At 36.5% G+C, this 24,149-nt stretch overlaps 1 long non-coding RNA gene across 1 annotated transcript in view; it reads left to right on the top strand.

Moving 5' to 3' along the window:
• The first annotated feature begins 1,024 nt into the window (after positions 1-1,024).
• The window catches only part of LOC125094270 (uncharacterized), an 81,949-nt gene continuing 58,824 nt past the window's right edge, over positions 1,025-24,149 (top strand). The window contains exons 1-2 of the long non-coding RNA XR_007125434.1: positions 1,025-1,103; positions 20,866-20,957. This is a non-coding gene — a long non-coding RNA (uncharacterized LOC125094270). The remainder of the gene's footprint in view (positions 1,104-20,865; positions 20,958-24,149) is intronic.

The following is a 24,149-nucleotide window of genomic DNA, read 5'->3' as shown; positions in this document are numbered from 1 at the left end:
CAAATGGGAAAAAAAAAAATCAATATATTGTGCTGTTTTGCTCAATTTCCAATGCATTTTTTAAAGTTTACAAGTTGGTTAGTTAAACCAGATTATTGTCTACTCAGTAGACTCTGACACAACAGAATATACTGTTCTCTGGAGCCAAACATTCATCTAAGGATTAGATAAAATTCACCTAAAAGTTTTCCTAAAATGTCTCATTTTTTCTTAATCATCATATATAATGATAAGATATCTACTGAGTCAGAGATTTATTTTAGTCTTAGTTTTAGTTTTAATAATAGAAACTGCTATTTAAAAATTGTTCGGTAGAGATTTGAAGTTACCTGAGAGTATATATTTTTATTATGGAAGAATCAGAATTGTAACAACACAGTGTTTGGCTTCACAAAGACTAGACAGTCTCTCAGCAGTTTTCTCACATATGCAACCACTGCTATGTAGAAACACTGCAAAAGTACCAAGGAGAGCTAAATGACAAGAAACTCTAATGTCAATTGCTCATTTCATCTTTTCTGTTAGATAATTTTTTAGAATTAATAATTATAAAAACAGTTTGCAAAATATAATCAAACTCTATGAAATAAGCATAATTTAGTAATCCTGAAATTTCTTCTAACTACCTAAAGATTGATTTAAGTGTGGATTGAATTTCATATCTAATCTTCTTCAAAAGACCATTCATTTCTGAGGAATAGACTCCATGCCTTCCTTGTTTAATACAATATCTAGATCCAAGTACATATATGCATATAAAATAAATGGTTGTTGAATGGATTAATAATTACATCACAGTCTTTTTTGTTAATTTTATTGCCAAAAATAAAGTTCAGGCTTACCTCAGAAAGTATTTATAGTTGTTTCAATATAGAAAGTGCAGAATATTTAGATTATAATAATATTAGATTCAAGATTTCTAGGACAATATTCCAAAATTTGAAAAAGAACCAAATGCAGTTGTCAGGCGGGGGAAGTGAACAAATGACTTAGGGTTTTGTTTGTTTCAGTTGTTTTTCTCTTCAGTAGTAGATACTACAAGAAAGTTTGATTCATATTCATGATTCATCATGATTCATTACTGATGTAAGGAAGCCATCTTGGTAAGTATACATTTTTCTTCATTAGTCATACCAAATTGTAATAAGAATTATTGACAAAAGAAACTGGCAGGTGTGGTACCTAGTTGTTTCACAGTATCCACAGTGTGCTTCCCTCCGTCATGGTCTGGAGACACTTGGTATCTCCACTATCAGCCTCATCTTGTCCCATTCTTAACTTTAGTAGAAAATATTTTAGTAGTCCAAAGTAATACATTGTTATCAGCATTAAGATAATCTTGTTTTTTTTACCTGATATTTACCTATAAATATCAGTTGCACTTTTGACTTGTTTTGAGACATAATCTAAACTTTTATAGCTCAGGGCCATTTGTTAATTTTTTTTAATTTACATTTTTTTAATTACATTTGTAATACATATTAATTACATGAAATGTTTAAAAAGTGTATAAGTAGAAAGTAAAAATTACCTGTAATTCTAGCATTTATGCCCGGAATTTTTTCCTTGTGCTTAAATATGTCTTGATAACGAGACTAATTCTCCATTTATGTTAAGAAGGGGTATTGCCTATTCTTAGTGACTGAAAATAGCTCTGTATTTTTAATATAGTTCTTTTATCCCTAATCCCCATTAAAATACTTCTGTGAAGTTGCCTGCCTGTGCCTGAGTATAAACTGCTTTTTTTTTTAAAGATTTATTTATTCATTTGAGAGAGAGTAAAACCCTTGTGTTCAGGGGGAGGGGCAGAGGGAGAGAGAGAGGCAAAGTAGCAGACTCCCCACTGAGTGCAGAGCCCAATGCAAGTTTTGATCCCAGAACCCTGAGATCATGACCTGAGCAGAAATCAAGAATTGGACACTGAATGGACTGAGCTACCCAGGTGCCCCTATAAACTGCTTTTACATTCTCAGTCTCCAGATTAAGTTTGTTGTAATTTTCTAAACTCCTACAATTTTTCAATATTGTCATCCTAGATTTCCACAACAATCTACTAATACTGTTTATTAACATATTCTTTTCCCATCTGGGTTTTGAAACCAGAATGGACAACTTTTCCTTAGAACCTGTCCTGTCCCACTTCTTTGGTAGTACTCTCATCTGAATTGTTCAGGGTCCTGTCAGGAAATAGAATTGATGCATTAATTTGAACAGGAGATTGGAGTTGTTGGACTAGCTATAAAGCATATTCTAAAGCGTATAGAGATAGTAGTTCTGTGGAACAGCAACTATCCCTAGGGCTGATGCTGAGCACCCTAGTAAGGAACATATGTGGAAGAGGTATAATACCAGGGCCAAGATCCAGACCTACTTGAAAGGGGTACAGCTTGGCCTCCTGGAGAGTAGAGAAGGTAGTGAAGTGCCATATCTCCAGTATTTACTGGAAAGCTACCCATGGGGAAGTGTCATGCTTTAGAATTCATTGTGAAGCCACCTAACTCATCTCATCCATGGGGAGATACCACTAGAGTAGAACTCACTGGGAATTCTTTCTTTGGGATGACAGAGGAAACAGCCCACAGGGAGTGTAAATCTTGCCAAGAATAACATACATCAGAGTGCCTAGTAATGATAAGCTTAATATTATGCCAATTAGTGATGGAGAAATGTTCCAATATTATAAGAGAGACAATGAAGAGTGGATTTGGAGTTGAAAGAAAATGGATTGATAACTGACAGACCATTCAAATGTTAGACTTTCCCAATCTATCCCCAAAATAGGACATGTCAGCAGAGAAGTAGACAAAAAAAAAAAAAAGTGGGGAAATTCTGGATCTGAAAAATACAACACCTGAAATTTAAAAATCCACTGGATATTTCTTAAGATATGAAAAACAGAATAATGAAGGTTCAAAATCCTAGAACATACTATCTAATCAATATTAGATATTGTTATATATCTGACACTATTATTCGTCAAGTATTTCGAGGGGTTTCTTGGCACAAGTTGTTTGATGTTTGCTTTATTTCTAACTTTAGTTTGTGCATCTTCTTATTCTCTCTTAGCATGTTTTGATTTGCTGTAGTTTTTAAAATATTTCCTTAAAAATAAAAGATTGAAATAAGCACATATCATAAATTATTTCAAATTAAATCTAAATGGGTATCAGGTACTTTCAAATTAATCTTTAATATCATTTTTCTAAAATCTCATAACATTTAATGTAAAAATTAAGAAACCAATTTTCCATATGTAATATTGGGAATAGAGTTGTCACTAACGTTCTTTTCAGTTCAGAGTTTGATGCTTGTGCAGAAATTTGCAATAAATATGAAAAATAATGGTTTGATTTTTTTCAGCATGCAAACATGATTAAGAATGGAAAACAAGCAGGAATTTTAGGAAGATGGTGGTACAAGGCTAGATTTCTAATCTATATATATGCCTGCAAAACCAGAAAAAATGACTATAGAAGAAAACTGAAAACTCAGGGACACAATTCTGGTCCTAGTTAGAATATAAAAGGCCACATGGAATTGTTATTTCTATCTTAACAATGAGAACAAGCTGGATAAGATAAAAATCATTTCACTTCCTATTGTGTTTTACCATAAGGTAAAACACTTCTCTGAGCAGAGAAGGCAAAGACTTAAAAACAAACAAACAAACAAATAAAACAAAACCAACCAACAAAGAAAAAAACTACATTTCAGAAGATGCAGAAAGTTATGTCTCTCCTAGTGGAGGAGATACCCATGACTGCTTTCAGGTAGAAAGAGGAAGGATTCTCTATAGATGGGGTAAGGAAAAACCAGCCACACATTTAGCTGTATTTAATGTCAACATGTAGCCTGGCATGAAGGAGTAGACTTTAGAGGAGCCCCAGTGACTTAGTAAGTTTGCATGCATAATTTTCCATAGGTCTTCACTAGATGAACAGTTTACTGAATTTAAGCCTGATAAAAGGCGAGAGAGTTGAAAAAGATTTCTCCCCCTCAGTGCATTTCCACAAGACCCTGTGGACAGGTCAAGAGATAAAAACAATTTCTCTGGGACACAGGGCACTTAGTAAAACATAGTGTGTATCTCTGAAGGCTGGGAACTCATCAGGAGAGCTGAGAGAAATCCCTCTGGGGCCACAGAGCTTTCACCAAGGACACAGAAATGGCCCTCCAAAGGCAAGGGGCAGAGCAGCAGGGTGAAGAGAGTTCTCCTAAATCAATACATGCCCAGAGGAGTTCTGAGAACCAAAGGCAATTCCCCACTAGAGAAACAACAACAAAAAAAGTGGGTGGCTAGGCTGTCACGCAGACAAAGGTCTCCTACAAGTTTGAAAATTGGCTGCTGAGCTGTAAAGTATAGAGATATGCAAAGTCTCACAAGTGCTGAGACTCAAAGCTCTACTGAAAATAAAATCTTGATCCTGCTCTCAAAATATTTGAAGCATGTGGTGAAGTGAATCTAACTAAAGCTGTAATAAAGCTCAGACCCAGCTCAATAGCAGCTTACATCGACTCAGCCTTTGGTACGAGCAGCCTGTCAGGAAAAGACACACGTCCTTTTCTGGAGTATATATTATTTTCTTCAGCCTCCATTGTTTTAAACTTCTTTTATTTAAATTCAACTAGTTAACATATACTCTATTATTAGTTTCAGAGGTAGAGTTCAGTCATTCATCAGTTGCATAAAGAACCCAGTGTTCATTACATCACATGCCCTCCTTAATATCCATCACCCAGTTACCCCTTCTTCCTACCCACTTCTCCTCCAACAACCCTCAACCAGTATTTTTACATGACTGTCTAGTATAATATCAAATTACGATACATGCAAAGAAGAAGGATATATGAGAATTAAGAGGGGAAAAAAAAAACTTAGGAGAAAAAGATGCAGAGATCTCCAGGTGTTGGAATAAACAGACAAAAACTTTACTATAAAAAAGACATGTATGTTGGCAGATTTAGTGGAAGATTGGGCAGTGCATTTGAATAGATGAGGAATTCTAGCAGATAAACAGAAATCGTGGTAAAAGGTAGAGGAAGAGAATTCTGCTTTTTCTTAAGGCAATGATTTCCTTTAAAAAAAAATGGCCCTGCCATAGATAAGAACTATAACTTCTGTAAACTATAAACTATAATTTCTATAAATAGTCAATTATTGAAGGACTCTGGAAAATGATCAATGCATGTAGACTTTGGAAAAAAACTGAAAAGTGAATTAAGTGAAAAGTGCATAGTGAAAAAAGTACATCCATTTTTGTGGCCCTTCTAAGACAGGAGCTGAAATTGTGGTAACAGTGGATGGAGGCTAAAACTCCAATAGAAAGTTTAACATATTTCTGTGTGGAAGACCTAGGAGAAAATTGCCAGATACTAGGGGAATACTGGAAGGGAGGAAGCCAAAAAAAGGAAGCCCAAATTCTGTATAGAAACAATGATAATGTCTCTCACTGACTCCTGGACTTTGCAAGAATGGGACAGATTGAAAGTATTATTAACTGAGATATGAACCACCACCAAAGTAAAGCATGACAGAACCTGAAGTCTAAGCCTAAGCAGATTAACTTCCTGCTAAAATAAAAATTTCATCACTTATCAGAAGAATACTACAAAATTCAGTCTGTAAAATTTAATACTCACAATGTCAATCCAAAAGTACCCAACATGCAAAGAGTCAGGAAAATACAAATCATTCTTAAAGAAAGAGACAATCAATAGATGCAATCTCAAGACAACCCAAATGTGGCAATTATCATTAAAGGGCTTCAAAGACATGGGCAAAACTGTGCTTCATGAAATTAAACATAAGACACTCAAAGAATATAAAAATAGGACATGTCAGGGGGGAAATAGAAAAAAATATTTTCAGTGGAAGTTTGGGATGTGAAAAATACATCTGAAATAAAAAATCCACAGGATAAAGCTAATAGGAAAATGAAAATTATTATCAGTGAAATTGATGATAAGTCCAAAAACATGATCAAATATCAGCACTTCAAGTGCTGAAGACCTCTAATATTTGTCATTACCTGTACAATGGTACAAAAAAATGTATTAAGATAAAATTCCACAATAACTGGAATTACTTTTCCAATTTCTAATCTCTCATGTCTGCATTTCCCCTCCTCTGGTCTCATGAGACTTATTATCTATTGCTCAATTCTTTGTCCTTTTTATCAACTGTCTTCCTGAATTTCTCATAAAATGTTGGCTCACTTCACCCTCACAGCTCTTCCTTTTTAAAATTTCTTCCCTTAATTCTTGGTTTCCTTGGTAGCACTCCAATGTCTTCGAAAAAATTTTTAACTTATTTCAACCACTTTTCTAACTGCTATCACTAGGAGCATTGGATTGTTCGAGTTATTCCGTTCTTAGAATTATTATATAATTATAAAATGTTATTGAGTGAAATTTAAGAAAAACTAAGTAGGTGAAGGTACATATCATAATCATAGATTGAAGAATTCAATATTATAAAAACAACAGCCCTCCCCAAATTCTTGTTTAGATTTCTGGAATATAGGTAGAAGTTCAAAAGCCAAGATGTTGTTGAGTAGGAAAAGATGAAAGATAGGTTAGCAAATAATCAAGACAAAACTCAATAGGTACTATAGTTATGAAGACATTATAGTACCTGGAAATAGACCAGTGGAATGTAACATTGACTGTAAACATTGTCTTCCACATATGTGGGAATTTCATTTATGACTGAGATCTTATTGTAAGATCAGTAGGAAGGAGTGGATTTTTCAGTAACTACTGTTAACAAAACTGGATATCTATATGCAAGATCATGAGACTGAAATCTTGCATCACTTCACACTTAAAAAGCAAGTCTGGATGAATTAAAGTCTCTATATGAAAGTCAAAACTACTCATTTTAGAAAATGATATGGAATACTATCTTAATGACCTCTGCCTTGATATATTTAATTAAAATAAACATACAAAAAGTCACAAATTAAGATTTTTTCATCAATATATACCATAATGAGAGATAAAAGGCAAGCTACAAGTAGAAGTTGCTTGAGACACATGTAACTGATGCAAGACTAATATCTACCTGTCGGTGAAAAAAAGACAAATTAATGAAAAGTGGGCCAAAGTACTTTAATAGATATATATAGAAGACATTCAAATGCTTGGTAAATATATGAAAGCTAAGTACTCAACCTCAACTTAAATTCAGAAAATACCAGTCAAAATCACAAATAGAATTTATTTCACATCTACAAGAATGGCATCTAGCCATGTTGGGACTTTGTTAAATTAACATTTGGTAAATAGAGCACTGCTATTGGATGGTGAGCCATCGATCAACAAGAGACCACAAAGGAAAGTGAAATAGAGATATTACTCATAATTTCTGGAGGAGTTAGATGACATGCTTGAAGACATGGCATACTACACAGGGAGGTTGAAGCAAGAAGTAGGCAGAAAGAGAGGCAGGACCAGGGGCGTGTGCCTTTATTAGGGCCTTGGATGTGCTTTGGTGTCCCTGTGCTAAGTCCAGATTGGCCAATTCAAGCCAAAAAGAATGGAGTTTTGGTAAGCATCACATTTGGTAAACATTGCCCCTTATCTAAGGGGCACACAAGGGAAAAGCCCTGGGAGAGTGCTTATGACAAGGGCAATTGTAGGAGTCATATCAGGAACTTCCATCTATTATGACTCTGCTGGATGTTTTCTAAGGCATATATGCTCCCAGGAGGGTCTAGCGTCAGCAAAAGACCCCTGCAGGTCACTTAGTCACATAAAATGGATGTCAAGGCAACAATATTATGGAGTTGTTTAGCTCACCTCTCTGCAGTCCATTCTGTAATGCCTCAGCAACAGGACTAGCAATCCTCTGGGTACCAGATATGTTAAAGGATGTAGGTATTGTTTTCTCAAGTCATTGTGAAGCACATTTAACTAAGACAATAATGATGAAACGTATGATGAAGCCTATCCACTGTTTGAAATCCCGTTCTCAGTCATTGCCCTCCCTGGCAATGACAAAAGCCATGGCAAAATCAAGGACCTCAGGGAGAGTGGGATAGGGTCATGTTTTATATACATCAGGGCTCATGGATAGATGTGGGAGAAGTGGAGGTGGCAATTTCTGCTTTCTGCCATACCCACTGGCAGAGTAGATCCATATTATACCAGGCCATAGAGGGGTGACAACACTCACTGACTGGGCATACTGACGGGGTGGTAAATAATCGTTCCCTTTACTACCAAACAAAATTCTGGAGGACTCCCAGGTGAGGAAATGTGCCCTAGGGACACAGGCCATATTCAGGACAGCAAATTGATTTTATTGGACCACTGGCGCCCTCTGCTGGATATAATGGCTATGCAAACACCATCATGGATACTTCACAGGACTCCTGCAAGCTACTGCCTCCTGAAATGCAGCTTTCCATCTTGTAATCCTCTTAACCAGGTAGTGCTTGTCTCCCTTGGCCCACCAGCCATTATAGACTTAGACTAAGGTATCCATTTTACCTCCCAGGCTGTTTGGTCACGGGCGCTGGAACGTGGTATTTTGTGTAATTTCCATCTGGCTTGCTAGCCCCAAGCAACCAGACTTACAGAGAGGCACAATGGCCTACTCAAAAACATACCCATCGGGATGCCTGGGTGGCTCAGTTGGTTAAGCGGTTGCCTTCGGCTCAGGTCATGATCCCAGGGTCCTGGGATTGAGTCCCACATTGGGCTCCTTGCTTGGCAGGGAGCCTGCTTCTCCCTCTGCCTCTGCCTGTCTCTCTGTCTGCCTGTGCTCGCTCGCTCTCTCTCCCTCTGTCTCTGACAAATAAATAAATAAAATCTTTAAAAAAAAAAAAAAACATACCCATCAAGCTTTTAAACAATAGGTGGTCCCCCCCAAAGGACAGGCATTGTACCCCAGGCTGTAAGATTTCTTAATTCCTTGCCCTCATGTCTCTAAACACCCTATACCAACTACCAGTCTTTTCCAAAGGCTGCCTTGTTACTACTGGCAATTTCCCCACTCCTCTGGTATTAAAGATAATTCTACTAACATGAGTTCACCAGATAAATTCTCCCCTTACCATTTTAATTTTGTGATGGTCTCACCATCTTCCACACATTGGCAATCTGAGTGATGGCAAATTGTCCAATACAAGTCTTTTATAATACAGAAGTCAAGGGGATAAACCTCTTGCAAATTGCTTAGAGATGATGATGATACAAATTTTGCTGGCCTGGATACGTTTTGGAAATAAGATTCATCCAGCTTAATTCTTACTCCCTTTACAGTTTTACCTGCTATGCCTAATGAGTTTCCCTTGGGGAATTTAGAGGGGTTACCTGGAATTACCATGACTTAGGCTCTTTGTGTCTAAAGAGCTAAAAACTTCTGGTTATTGCCCTTGTTCCAGTGGGCCACCAGTCAAAATGAGCGATTGCCCGCAAGAGGTGGAACATTCTCTGGGGAGCTGTGAGTCCCTAGGATAATGTCCTGGGGTCATTTAAAAGGTAATGCATTTTGGGATCTTGGAAATACCAGCAAATTGTCTCATTTCTGTGGCATTGAGCTGATATTAAGCACTCTCAACAGCCAGTTGGACCTTTATTCTCCCTCTGCTACACAATCTTTTAAAGTATTTTGCATCTCAAGGTGTGTAAAGTTTTGAGCTTATTTCTAATTCTCTATTATCCTTCAGCGAGTTGATCTTACAAATTGTCACTGGAAAGATATGTCGTGGACATCCCTGGTGCCTATCGTGGACTTGTAGATGGCCGCTTACCTGTCTAGAGTGCCTCAATCCACCTCACTGGGCTTGGGGTCAGCCTCCTTAGTACTAGTACAATGATAGTAGAATCATTAGAGTTGGACCCTAGAACCTGAGTGTAGAGCCAGTACGTTTTGGTAGGCTGTAGTGCTGACCAATGCCCAGGCTGCTTTTATGGGTATCTTACATTTAGTGACAAGCTTGCTGATTTGCATACACAGCAGAGCAATAATATAGAGAAGTTTAGCTAAATTCTCAACAAGCCAACATCTAACATTATCAGGGGTCAAGAGGTAGAGCAGTAGCAATACTTCAACATTGATAGTAGAAGCATAGATTATAAAGGTCTTGGGGAAATGGTTTGTCATTGTGCAATATATATTAAAAGTCCAGGTACTTTATGCCTAGGCAATTCTCTCATTGGTATGACTCAAAAGAAATCTTCCCCTTGTTTTCCTGGATACATATACAGGATTATCCACTTTAACATATTTTATAATAGAAGAAAACTATAAAAAATCAATGTGGCATAGAGAATGCTATACAATGAAAATGACTAAGTCATAACTAAATGCCACAACATGGTAGACTCTCACCAAAAGTTGAGCAAAAACAGAAGATTACAAAAAAACCCCACAAATGTACAATTACATTTATATGAAATTAAAATATATATAAATACTGTGATCAATAATTTTAAAGAAATAATTATCACAAAAATGAAGATTCAGTTAACCTTTCTGGGAATGGGAGAAGGCAAAGAGATGCTTCTTGAATACTAGCAATTTTACATACCTGTTATATGCACTTCCTGTATGATATAATTCCTACTAAAAAAATTTAAAAAGATACTTTCCTTCAAATAAAAAATACATGTCTAGTAATTTAGCCTACAGACAGATTTGTAAGAGTGGAAAATATATATACAACCCTTGTAGTATTTTTGTAAGTAACAAACAATTGAAAACAATGTAAAATTTATCTATAGAGGATGAATTATGTTGAATGTTTTATGGTACAACTGTATTTATGCTGATACTAGAAGAGAAAGTTTATCTGTGCTGATGCAGAGAGATTTCTAGATAGTACAAAAACTCATGATGGTGAAGTCAATATGAAGATGTGTATGTGTATGATATGTTTTACAGATTTTTCTGGAAGGATAAATCAAAATCTGCTATTTCTTCTTCCCTTCTTCATCCTTTTCTCTGCCCTTGGAGGCTGGTAAAAGGCAACGTCAATGAGCTTCCTTGTATTTTGTTTGTTTGTTGAGTTTAATCAAACAAGATCCTGGTTGGGGATCCAAGAGAGAAAGGGGAGTAAGGTCAAGATGAGTAATCCCTGGTTAACTGCCTCATTTCAGACTCCCTGAATTTTGGCAACTCCTACTGCTTCTCTTCAGATTTCTGTACTGTCTTTTCTGTTTTCTCTACACCTTAGCTACACTCTTGTACACAGACCATTTATTCAACTCTTCTCAAATTGTCATAATTTGATTATGTTACCTTTCATGCTGCAACAATAATATATATTTAGTACAATCATACTAAGGACTTGGCCCTGTTCAAAAGAATAAGATAAGACCATTAATTCTATTAAGGAATACTTTCCAATGTATACTGTTAAGTGGGGGCAAGGAGAAGGCAAATCAAGAGTAGTTTAATTCCAGTCATATTAAAGTATTATATATTCATAGCTAACAAAGTAAATAAAAATGCTTTGATATACTAAAGTATAAGTTTTGTTGTTTGCTTCTGTTATTTTATGCTATTCTGTGATTATCCCCAGTGATGAGTAGGGATTTCTATGCTTGATCATTCTCTAGTCATTCATTTACTATGCTTGACATAACACAGTTTTTCTGAACAGAAAAGTCAATATTGGCTTTTAAATGTGAAAAGTCAGGGGGCACCTGGGTGGCTCAGTTGTTAAGCATCTGCCTTCAGCTCAGGTCAAGATCCTGAAGTTCTGGGTTCAAGCCCCACATGAGGCTTCCCTCTCCTACTTCCCCTGCTTGTGTTCCGTCTCTCTGTCAAATAAATAAAACCTTAAAAAAAAATTTTTTTTGAAAACTCTGTGTTCCCTGAGTACTCATGACTAAAATAACTCAAGGTTTCACCATTCCCCTTTTATGAAAATATTTCAAGAACTAGGAGAGAATTGAAAGAAGAATTTGGATGGTGAAAATTTCCTAAACCTGGGCTTTGTGGTTGCATATTTTTCAAAATGGTATAATTACCAGATATATTTAGCAAGTCCTAGGATGGAAATTATGTCTAGCCATTTCCAAGGAAGTTCCCCACAAAACAAGATTTTAATTGATTTCTTCCATTCAACAGAATATGAAAATAAAGAAACTACCAATCTAGTAAAAAATAGATTTGAGACAACTTTGAAGTATTTCCTATGACTTCAGCATAGGGTAAGAGCAGTAGTAAATTTCCTGCCATTCATTCATTCATTCATTTAAAGGATATTTATTGAAGATCTTCTATATGTAGACATATTACTAGAGACTTGGAATATAGTAATGAATAGAATTATTTGCCTTCATGGAGTTTACATTGTAGAGTTGGAAACTGTAAGCACAATAAAAAATGAAATGTATGCTATATTGGTGATGACTTCTAAAGAAAATATGAAGTATTAGCTATAAAAGAACAAAATTTTAGATAGGGCAGTCATCTAACATTTCAGTGAAAAAGTAACTTTTGAATAAACACTTTAAAAATATCTCTGTGAAGAACATTGTAAGCAGAAGGTATAATGAGGCAATAGAATGGCCTTAAGGTGGAAACACGTTTGGTGGGTTCACAGAACCGGGAGACTAGTGTGTCCAGAACAGAGTAAGCAGGTGGAGACAGAAGAGGATGAGTCCTGCAGGTAAAGAGGCCAGATCACAAGGGCCTTGTAGATCACTGTAATAACTTAAATTGTACTAGGGGCAAGAGGCATCCATTAAAGAAGCTTAAGTAGGAGAGTCATGTGATTTGGCTCATGTTTTAACATATAAAACAATAAAACAGATCATAGGGAAAAGGAAGGTAGTAGGAGGATGGCTAAGATACTATTGCACTTTTTGGGTGAGGTATGGTCTCCAAACCAGAAGAGTAGGACAGAGAGAATACATGGAAATAAAGAGACCTTAGAGTTGAAAATGAGGGGAGGCAGGGGAAAGATATCGGTGAAATGAAGGTCAAAAACTGGATGCGAATTGGGGCTGTCTTGTGGACGCAGCCATGCTCAGACACCGGCATTCAGGTCCACGTGTGAGATCTTGTTGCAGTGGCCATGAGACTGTGGCTGTCATACTATGGCACAGCACCAGACAAAGGGGGAAGGGAGGGCACCTGGGTGGCTCAGTGGGTTAAGCCGCTGCCTTCGGCTCAGGTCATGATCTCAGGGTCCTGGGATCGAGTCCCACATCGGGCTCTCTGCTCAGCAGGGAGCCTGCTTCCCTCTCTCTCTCTGCCTGCCTCTCTGTCTACTTGTGATCTCTGTCTGTCAAATAAATAAATAAAAAATAAAAAACAAAAAAACAAAAAACAAAGGGGGAAGGGATCCACAGCAAGTAGAGATTAGGTTTCTAAGTAAGACAATTTATACAATTTCAGTTCAACTAAATAAAACAGAAGTTACTCTGTAAACAGGGATTTATAACTGATTTGTACATATATATTTGCAATGTGTGTCTAAGTCTTCAAAAGCAGTCTTGGAATATATATTCCCTAAGCTGTCAGTAGTGGCTTACCTAAGGGTTAGACAGTGTACTGGTTCAGGGAGTGGAAGATCTAAAGAAAGATGGATAATGAAGGAGAGTTTTTATTTTTTTATTTTATTTTTCAAGGCTCATGTAAGGTTTTTGTAATTTAAAAAGAAAAAAGAAAACTTGAAAGAAATTAACTACAGTTTTCTAGAATGTGGTATAATGGTTCTATTGCTAGATTTACCTTTTTAAACATTAGTATTCTACAGTGGATATCATATAATTTGCAGATTTGAATACTTTCCAAGTTACTTAGATTTTTTTAAATATGACTCAAATTTTGCCCAGTTACATGTTTTTCTCATTAACTCTTATTGCCCTGAGCATCCTGTTCCCATTATAATTGTTGTCAATGACTGAGGTAAAGTAGCTATTAAGAAATGCAACCCTCACCTTGATGCATTCTGCTTTTCCTTCTGTCCCTGAAAAGTAACAAGCCCACCCTTCCCACTACGTGCCTTGACTTTATAATCGCTTCTAATCTCTGACATGCTTCCCTTTATATCCTTTGCTAATAGTAACCTGTTATAGCTCTGCCGTTTTATATGTCCCCTGGATGCCCTTACTAATTATTTTTTCTACGAGCATCATTTTTTTAAACTTACAAGTATTCTCTATACGATTGCCTTCTTTCCCTATTCAGTTGTTTTTTTATCTGCTCCCTTAGTAGAGAGGAAATCTTTAAAAAGAATAAAAATAAGACATTTTCCAAGGAGAAAGTTCTTTCTTCTTTGTTTCTTGGGTAATAAAATGTAGGTCTATTTCATTTTCTTGAAGAAGTAGTCTACCTTACGATGCATTTTCTTTCAAGTCAGTAAGATAAGTTTTTCTCATTTTGTACCCTACACTGTCCTTGTGACTTAAACAATCAATAGGAAATACTCATACAGTGGTCAGGGGAACTGTAATTTTGTTGTAAATTTAAAAAATAATAAAGCCATGGGTGGGAGAGGTTTTTTTGAGCTGCATTTAAGTTAGTACAGTGTGAATTTTGGATTCCCACTCAAAATGCCTTTTAGACCTTTCTAATTTCTTAAGAGAAAGGAACAAAAGGGGTAAAAAAAAAAAAAAAGTGAATCTGTGAGATGCTGGCAGATAAAGGACACTCTACCATCTAGCCACAATGTACAAAGCATAAGTAGGGTATGAGAAATTGAAAGAATCCAAGCAACTTAAATAGACTAAAAAAAATGAGGGGTTTGAAACAAATCCTTTGGAAGTGACAATGTATGTAATCTTATGTACATAAAAGTTTCTGCATCCATTTTTTTCAAAGAAATTGAACAAACAATCCTAAAATTTATATGGAACCAGAAAAGGCCTCAAATAGCCAAAGGAATATTGAAAAAGAAAGCCAAAGTTGGTGGCATCACAATTCCAGACTTCAAGATCTATTACAAAGCTGTCATCATCAAGACAGCATGGTACTGGCACAAAAACAGACACATAGATCAATGGAACAGAATAGAGAGTCCAGAAATAGACCCTCAACTCTATGGTCAACTAATCTTCGACAAAGCAGGAATGAATGTCCAATGGAATAAAGACAGTCTCTTCAACAAACGGTGTTGGGAAAATTGGACAGCCACATGCAGAAAAATGAAACCGGACCATTTCCTTACACCACACATGAAAACAGACTCAAAATGTATGAAGGACCTCAATGTGAGAAAGGAATCCATCAAAATCCTTGAGAAGAACACAGGCAGCAACCTCTTTGACCTCAGCCACAGCAACTTCCTCCTAGGAACATTGCCAAAACCAAGGGAAGCAAGGGCAAAAATGAACTATTGGGACTTCATCAAGATCAAAAGCTTTTGCACAGCAAAGGAAACAGTTAACAAAACCAAAGACAACTGACAGAATGGGAGAAGATACTTGCAAACGACATATCAGATAAAGGGCGAGTGTCCAAAATCTATAAAGAACTTAGCAAACTCACCACCCAAAGAACAAATAATCCAATCAAGAAATGGGCAGAAGACAGGAACAGACATTTCTGCAAAGAAAAGTCTGCAAAGTGGCCAACAGACACATGAAAAAGTGCTCCACATCACTCGGCATCAGGGAAATACAAATCAAAACCACCATGAGATATCACCTCACACCAGTCAGAATGGCTAAAATGAACAAGTCAGGAAATGACAGATGCTGGCGAGGATGCGGAGAAAGGGGAACCCTCCTACACTGTTGGTGGGAATGCAAGCTGGTGCAACCACTCTGGAAAACAGCATGGAGGTTCCTCAAAATGTTGAAAATAGAACTACCCTATGACCCAACAATTGCACTACTGGGTATTTACCCTAACGATACAAACATAGTGATCCGAAGTGGCACGTGCACCTGAATGTTTATAGCAGCAATGTCTACAATAGCCAAACTATGGAAAGAACCTAGATGTCCATCAACAGATGAATGGATAAAGAAGATGTGGTATATATACACAATGGAATACTATGCAGCCATCAAAAGAAATGAAATCTTGCCATTTGTGACGACATGGATGGAACTAGAGGGTATCATGCTTAGCGAAATAAGTCAATCAGAGAAAGACAACTCTCATATGATCTCCCTGATATGAGGAAGTGGAGATGCAACATGGGGGCTTAAGGGGGTAGGAGAAGAATAAATGAAACAAGATGGGATTGGGAGGGAGACAAATCATAAGTGACAATCTCACAAAACAAACTGAGGGTTGCTGGGGGGAGGGGGTTTGGGAGAGGGGGGTGTGATTATGGACATTGGGGAGGGTATGTGCTATGGTGAGTGCTGTGAAGTGTGTAAACCTGGTGATTCACAGACCTGTACCCCGGGGATAAAAATATATTATATGTTTATAAAAAAATTAAAAATTAAAAAAAAAGTTTCTGCAGTTTTGTTTGTTTATTTTAATCTCTCTATGGGTATTTACTTTCATCTGGGAGCCTCTGAAAGAGTTATGCTTTAACTTTAATATATAATATTCAACCACAGAAGGCCAAGTAGGAAGATATTTTCATGCAAAGAAAATATATATTCCTATATATATTCCAGTCTAATTTCATATAATATATATTTTAATACAATTTAATTAAGTTTTAGGTTCATAGCTAATTTAAAGCAAAGTGCAAAGAATTCCCATTTATCCCTGTCCCCCACCTCTCACATGAATGATAGTAGTATCAATATCCTTCATTAGAGAGTGATACATTTTTTATAATCAATAAAACTATGCTGGCATATGCTTATCACCCAAAGTCCTTAATTTACATCATGGATCAGTCTGGATGGCATACATTCTATAGGTTTGGGCCCATGTATAATGGCATGCATCTGCCATTATAGTATTATACAGAAAAATTTCGTTGCCCTAAAACTCTTCTGGGTTCTACCTATTCATCCTCCCCTTTCCCCTGACCTCTGGCAACCACTGATCTTACTGTATCCATGATTTTGCCTTTTTTCCAGAATGTCACATATTTGAAATCATATAGCCTCTTCAGGTTGGCTTCTTTTACTAATAATATGTATTTAAGGTTCTTCCATGTCTTGTTGTGGCTTAATAACTCATTTCTTTTTAGCACTGAATTCTGTTGTCTGGATATACCACAGTTTATTTATCCATTCACCTACTAAAGGACATCTTGATTACTTCCAGTTTTGGCAGTCACTAATAAAGCTGTTACAGATATCCCAATGCAGGTTTTTTTTTTTTTAAGATTTTATTTATTTATTTGAGTGAAAGAGAATGAGAGAGAGAGAGCATGAGAAGTGGGAGGGTCAGAGGGAGAGGCAGACTCCCTGCTGAGCATGGAGCCTGATGCAGGACTTGATCCCAGGACTCTAGGATCATGACCTGAGCAGAAGGTAGTCGCTTAACCAATTGAGCCACCCATGTGTCCCCTTATGCAGGTTTTTGTATCAACGTAAGTTTTCAATTCATTTGGGTAAACACCACAGAGTGTGACTGCTGATCATATGGTAAGACTAAGTTTAGCTTTGTAGGAAACTGCCAAACTGTCTTCCATAGTCGCTGTCCCATTTTATATTTCTACTAGCAATGAATGAGAGTTCCTGTTGCTCCATATCTTTGCCAACATTTGGTATTGTTAGGATATTTTTGTTAGAGCTTCTTAAACTATATATATTTATTTCCTCAATATTAAGAATGTTTTCTTCTGTGAATAGATATTTCTTTGTCACTGGGGGGTTGGAGGGCAAGTGCAGTGTGACTGGTGTCTATGCTGATGAAGAACCTGTGGCCTAGGTTAGTGATGTCAAATAGAAAATAACCAAATATCTAAATCTGACTTAATAAAAACACCCATGCCAACCAGTCTAATTTTAAATTCATCACCATGAATCTCAAATGGGCCCATGGTGTTCGTGGACCATCCTACCGTGGTTCTTTGAGAAGAAGAAAATCTTTCACTCTTCTCCATGACTATTTTATACTTTTCTTTTCTCCTCAGACTTCCAACACTATTCTCATTCTTCTCTCTTAGTTGAACACATTGCATCCTAGTTTTTTGATTGCTTAGAAACAACCAGGAGAGAAATTTTTCATGCGGCATTTACCACATATAGCACCAATCTCCATCTGAATGCATATACCTAAATTTCTGTTAGTTCTTCCAGGTGAACTGTCTATACTTACACATAGATCCACATTTTCTTTTGGGTGCTAGAGTCCTTTTCACATATTTAAGGATTTTATTTTTATATGTGACCCCATTTTCTCTCTCCTGAATACACCAATTTCCCTATTCAGATAAATATGAGTATTATGGTATGTACATATATACTTAAATACATAATACATAGGTGTATACAATGTATAAATGTCTTTACAAGTATGTGTATACCTATATATTTTCTTTCACCATAAACAAAACAAAACAGACCTTCTCAACCCCACATGCCATTTCAGCTATTGCCCCACTTTGCAGCAAATTCTTGAAAGAACTGTTAATAGTGATCAGTCTATTCCTCCTTTTTTCATTCTCTCTAGAACTTACTCCAACCCAAGCTTCTGTCCTATCGGTGTCAATGAAATATTCTTATCAAGGTCAGTGAATTCCACAATGCTGAACCCAATGGTTAAATTTCTATCCTTTTATCATGTAAATTATAATCAAATTTTGACACAGTTAATTAATCGCACTTGTTTAAAATACTTTCTGCTTCAGCTTCTGTGTCTTACTAACTCTCTTGGTTTTTTTCTTATCTTACTGACCACCACTTTTCTGTCTTTCTAGCTAGTTATCTTGTGTCCATCAGACCTCTAAATATTTGAATTCCCCACATCCAGGACCTATCCCCTTTCCAAACAATTCTCACCTTTTTTGGTGGTCTCATCCATTCCCATGATTTGAAATCCCCTCTGTATTATGAGGACTTATTGAATTTAATATCTTCAGCTTGGATTTCTGATCAAACCTCTAGGTTTTAAAATGTACCTGCTTACTTGACACCTTCACATGAATGTCTAGAGGGCATGTCCAACTTGACATGTGTATAGATGAAATTTTTATTCTTTCCTTACTTATTATACACTCTTTCTCTCCCAGTTCCAACCAGCTCTTTAAATAGTAACTCCATTTTTCTGATGTTCAAGGAAAAATTCTTGGAGTTATCTTTGGCTCTTCCTTTTTTCTTACACTCTTCATCCAATCTGTTAGACAATCTTATCATTGTAAGACAATGTAAGACATTGATAAGACAATCTTATCATTCAAAAACATTTTTGAAATGTTTCCTAAACTTGACCACATTTCATCATCTTCTATCACCTCTCTAATAGTAATAGCTGATATTTATTGAGCCCTTACTGTGAGCCAGGCATTTGTCTAAGTATTCATGGCATAAATTGCCTCATTTAATTCTCATAACAAATCTATGAAGTATGTACCATTATTATCACCAGCTTATCATAGAGAGGAACATGATAGTACTAAGAAATTAAAATGCTTAACCCAAGTCATACAGACAGAAAATAAAGGAGTCTCAGAGATCTTGCTCATACATCTCCACTTGGAAAGGCACCTCAAATTAGAACTGTTCAAACCCTGATTCTTGATCTCTCCCTCCAACCAAACCTGCTTCTCCTACATTATTCCATATCTCAGTAACTAGAAATTCAATCCTTCCAGTAGATCAGGCCATAACATTTGTAAACACCCTTAAGTCATTTTTGTCTCTCTCGTGTATAGTACTTAATTCATTAGCTAATTTTGTTAGCGCCACCTTTGATTATATTTTATCTCTATTACTAGACCCATTGCTCCCACTCTGGTTCAAGTCACATAATTGGAGTAGTTTTTAACTAGTCTGTATACTTTTACTATCAATTCCTTTTAGTTTATTCCCAGTAGAGCATCCTATGTGATTCTTGAAAATTTAAGTCAGATAATGCAACCCTTTTGCTTAGAAATTTCCAGTGGTTTCCCATCTCATCAAGAAAATATTCTAAATTTAGCAACACTAACAAAACCCTACTTTGTCTATTCCATTTTTCATCCTCTGATCTTACCTTTTCCCACTCTGCCACACTCACTCTTTTGCAGCCACATTGATATTCTCTATGTTCATCAAACACTCTCCATGCTTTTTGTAATCTTTGCCCAAAGTAAACTTCCCCTAAATATTTATTTGGTTACCATGTTCATGACTTTTATATCTTTACCAAATCTCAGATGATCAGAGATACTGTCTTGGACCACACTGTCCAAAACAGACTACCGAGACTCTTGGGTGGCTCAGTGGGTTAAGCGTTTGCCTTTGGCTCAGGTCATGACCCCAGGTTCCTGAGATGGACTCCTGAATCTGGCTTCTTGCTCAGCAGAGAGCCTGCTTCTTCCTCTGCCTGCTACTCCCCTTGCTTGTGTTTTCTTGTTCTCTCTCTCTGATAAATAAATAAATAAATAAATAAATAATACAAGTAAATCTCAATGCTATCACTCTGTTCTTTTACCATGTTTCATGGTTTTTTCTTAATCTCTTTATTTTTCATCTTAACCCTCACATCACCTGGGTAGTATATATTTGTGGGATACTTTTTAGAATATAAACTTACAAGAACTGTTATTTATTGTCAAATCATTTAACTTTTGATTATTTCTTGGTCTATAGTTATTATGCAATGTGTATTTATTAAATAGTAAATGTAGTATTTGCTGAAACATCTTTATGTTATGGCTTTATTGTATTTAAGAGTCAGTGTATTGTGGAAGAGGTTGTCATTCCCTCTATTCATTCGAAAAAAGTTCTAAATAAGACAACCACTCATGATTGCTGTGGTGATTATATTTGGTGAAGATGGTCATTGGAATGGGCATCAGCCTGGTCTCTCACAATTCTGTTTTCACCCACTAAAAGACATTACAAACCAAGGGCAAAGCAGATGATATGGAGTGCTGCTGACCTAGATGTCATACGTAAGACTCAAAAAGCTGTGGCATAAGCCCCTGGTGAGCACATTTTATTAACATATTTCTAAGGACAGTTAAAAACCACCTCCCTAGATCAAGGAGAAAAGCTTTTATTTGGCATAAGCTATGTAATGAGAACTTCAATGTTTGGGCACTTCATTACTGAAATTGATGGAACACTGAAGAGTTCAGTGGACACAGATATATAGTCAGCCAGATGTGGGTATAAGAGATAACTAGAAATTTTAACTCAAATTCTATCCCATGTCCACATGGATCTAAATGGTTAGGGTTAGGGTTATGGGACTGCATCATTTATGTACCCATCACCTAGAAGGTCAACAAGTTGACTGAAAAGACACAGGTGGAATCTAGAAGGAAATTACTCAGGAGCTGCAGGTCAGTTTATTTATTATTATTTTTTTAAGATTTTGTTTATTTATTTGTTAGAAAGAGAGAAAGAGAAAGAGCACAAGCCATAGGAGCAGCAGGCAGAGGAATAAGCAGACTCCCTGGGGAGTATGGAACCCCATGTGGCACTCAGTCCCAGAACTCTGGGATCATGACCTGAGCTGGAGGCAGACGCTTAACGAACTGAGCCACCCAGGTGTCCCTGCAGGTCAGTTTACAGTAGACTGTCTTAGAACAGCTGAAGAGTCCCAGGAAGTTGCTTTGTTGTTTTTTCTTTTTTTAAGATTTTATTTATTTATTTGACAGACAGAAATCACAAGTAGCAGAGAGGCAGGCAGAGAGAGAGAGAGGAGGAAGCAGGCTCCCCGGCAAGCAGAGAGCCTGATGCGGGGCTCAATCCCAGAACCCTGGGATCTTGACCTGAGCCAAAGGCAGAGGCTTTAACCCACTGAGCCACCCAGGTGCCCCTTGTTTTTTCTTTTGCTTGTTTTGTTTCCCTCTCTACTAACTCCAATATTTGTTTTTTCATTCATTCAAAAATAATTATTATTCATCCATTATGTGCCTGACATTCTTTCAGGCACTGGGAATAGAGACAATGAAATAAAAACACAATCTTCTGACTTTATGAAATTTACTTTCTATTGGGAAGAAACTTCTATACTGATATAGTTCTTTAATGATAACGTGTTGAGAAAAATGATATTTGAAGTTTTACCTTTATTGTTCCTGAAAGCAAAATCAATTGATTGCTACATGTGGAAAATACTGGTTTCTGAAGACTCTTTAGATGCATAGAACCATGGTGTAAAGTAATATACCTGTGGATCATTTTCCTTGTTATATTTCTATAAAATATGCTTCTAATCATTGCCAAGCTGAAATGAAGCTTTGTTTCACTACTGACATATGACTGTGTTGCATGAATTCAGGTTTGTGTATTTTCAGTAATGTACATATTTTTTGTTTATAAAATAAAACAAAACATTTAGGGAACATTTTAAGATGGATGGTAGAGAGGAGGAGGTATAGTACCTAATAAAAGAGTGTCAAATTCAAAGCAGTGCTAGGTGTGCATCCACACAGAGAAGAAGAAAGAGATCAACACAGGAAGATTGATCAAATAAATAAATATGAATGGAAACCAGCTTTTTTACTATCAGAGAAAAATGAACAAATATATAGAGGCAGAAAACAAAAATACTGTTGTGTTAGATTGGAAATGGAAGTACTGGATTTTTGTTTCCATGGTTTCTATGAATGGATGGATGGATAGATGGAATTGGTATAATTGTGTGTGTATTCATATGTATGTGAACGGATGTGTGTGTACACACTCATTTATTTCCCAACTTCTGTCTACTGAGAGGGCTTGAGAGCATATATATTGCTAAGATATTGGCTTCAAAATACCATTCCTCAGGGTGTCTGGGTGGTGCAGTTGGTTAAGTGACCAACTCTGTTTCAGCTGAGGTCCTGATCTCAGGGTCACGAGATAGAGCCCTGCATCTGGCTCCATGCTCCCATGGGATTCTCTCTCCCGCTACCCCTCTAGCGCTCTCTCTCTCTCATGTTCTCTCTAGCTCGCTCTCTCTCTAAAATAATAAATAAATAAATCTTTTCAAAATTAAAATAACAAATCTTTAAAAAACAAAAAACAAAACTAAACAAAACAAAAACAAAACACAATTCCTCACTAAAAGGAATCAAGTATACTTGGAGATGGCTAATTTCAGGTCTTGGGCAAAAACATGGAAAGTAAGCCTAGACCATTTTATTATGCCAGAAATGTACGGAAATTTCCTTATTTTGATGGATTTATTTTGGTTGTGTAGGAGAAATGATTATGGGAAATAAAACCTTAAAAAATTTTGAGTAATAGGGCATTAGATCAGCAACTTATTCTCAAATAGTTTGGGAGGAAGAAAGCTTTTGGTACTACCAAGTTTTTTGTAGGTCTGTGATTTTTTTTAAAGTATTGAAAATCATGAAAGTCTATGATTGTAGAAGCTCAAAAGGATATTGGAAACTATTTAAACTGTTTCCACTCCTGAGAATAACTGAGGCAGTGGTGGAATAATCAAACAGAATTACCCTAACAGATATTCTTGTAAAATCTCCATGGAAAGACTTATTTTAGGGCACAAAGGAGCAGGGGAAAAGGATAGTAGGGGGGGAGAAATTCCAAGTATAACATGATACCTTTTTGGATCCATTGTCATAATAATGGGCTGGGTCTTTGGATCCATTGTCATAATAATGTAAGAAAATAAAGACTACAAATAAGAATTGAAAGAATAGTTTCTCTGAAACTGAGAAATCTGCTGATGCCACTAGTTTTATTATTTTTTTTATCCTTGTGCTAGATCTTAGCCAAAATATGGGAGTTATCCTTAATTCTTCTCACTACTACCATATATTCACCAACTATGTCAAATCTTCTTCCTAATATTTTCCTCAATGTTTCTATTTTTTTTTTATCTCTACTTTCTTTTCCTGTGAAATCTACTACAATATTTCTTTCAGGTTCCTGGGCCAAATTCCAACATGTGTCTGTGTGTGTGTGTGTGTGTGTGTCAGGGGGCTTCCCACACAACACCAAGTAATTCTCAGACACCAGCTGGGTGTTCTACAATTCAACTCAACTCGAACACTATCTACCTGGAGATAGCATCAGATTCCACTGGTTAAGTGCTTGATCCTACAAGTCCTATAAGGCCTTCCCACCCATCACGTCAGATGCCAGTCACAAGCCCAAATTATTACCTGTGCTTCTGACCAACTGGCTATAGATTGAAGGTTCTAAAGATGCCCTCCTCT

The sequence above is a fragment of the Lutra lutra genome, chromosome 2 (genome assembly GCF_902655055.1).
Source record: "Lutra lutra chromosome 2, mLutLut1.2, whole genome shotgun sequence".
Taxonomy (NCBI): Eukaryota; Metazoa; Chordata; class Mammalia; order Carnivora; family Mustelidae; genus Lutra; species Lutra lutra.
Note: the sequence above shows the minus strand (reverse complement) of the source record. Positions and strands in the feature narration are given on the sequence as shown.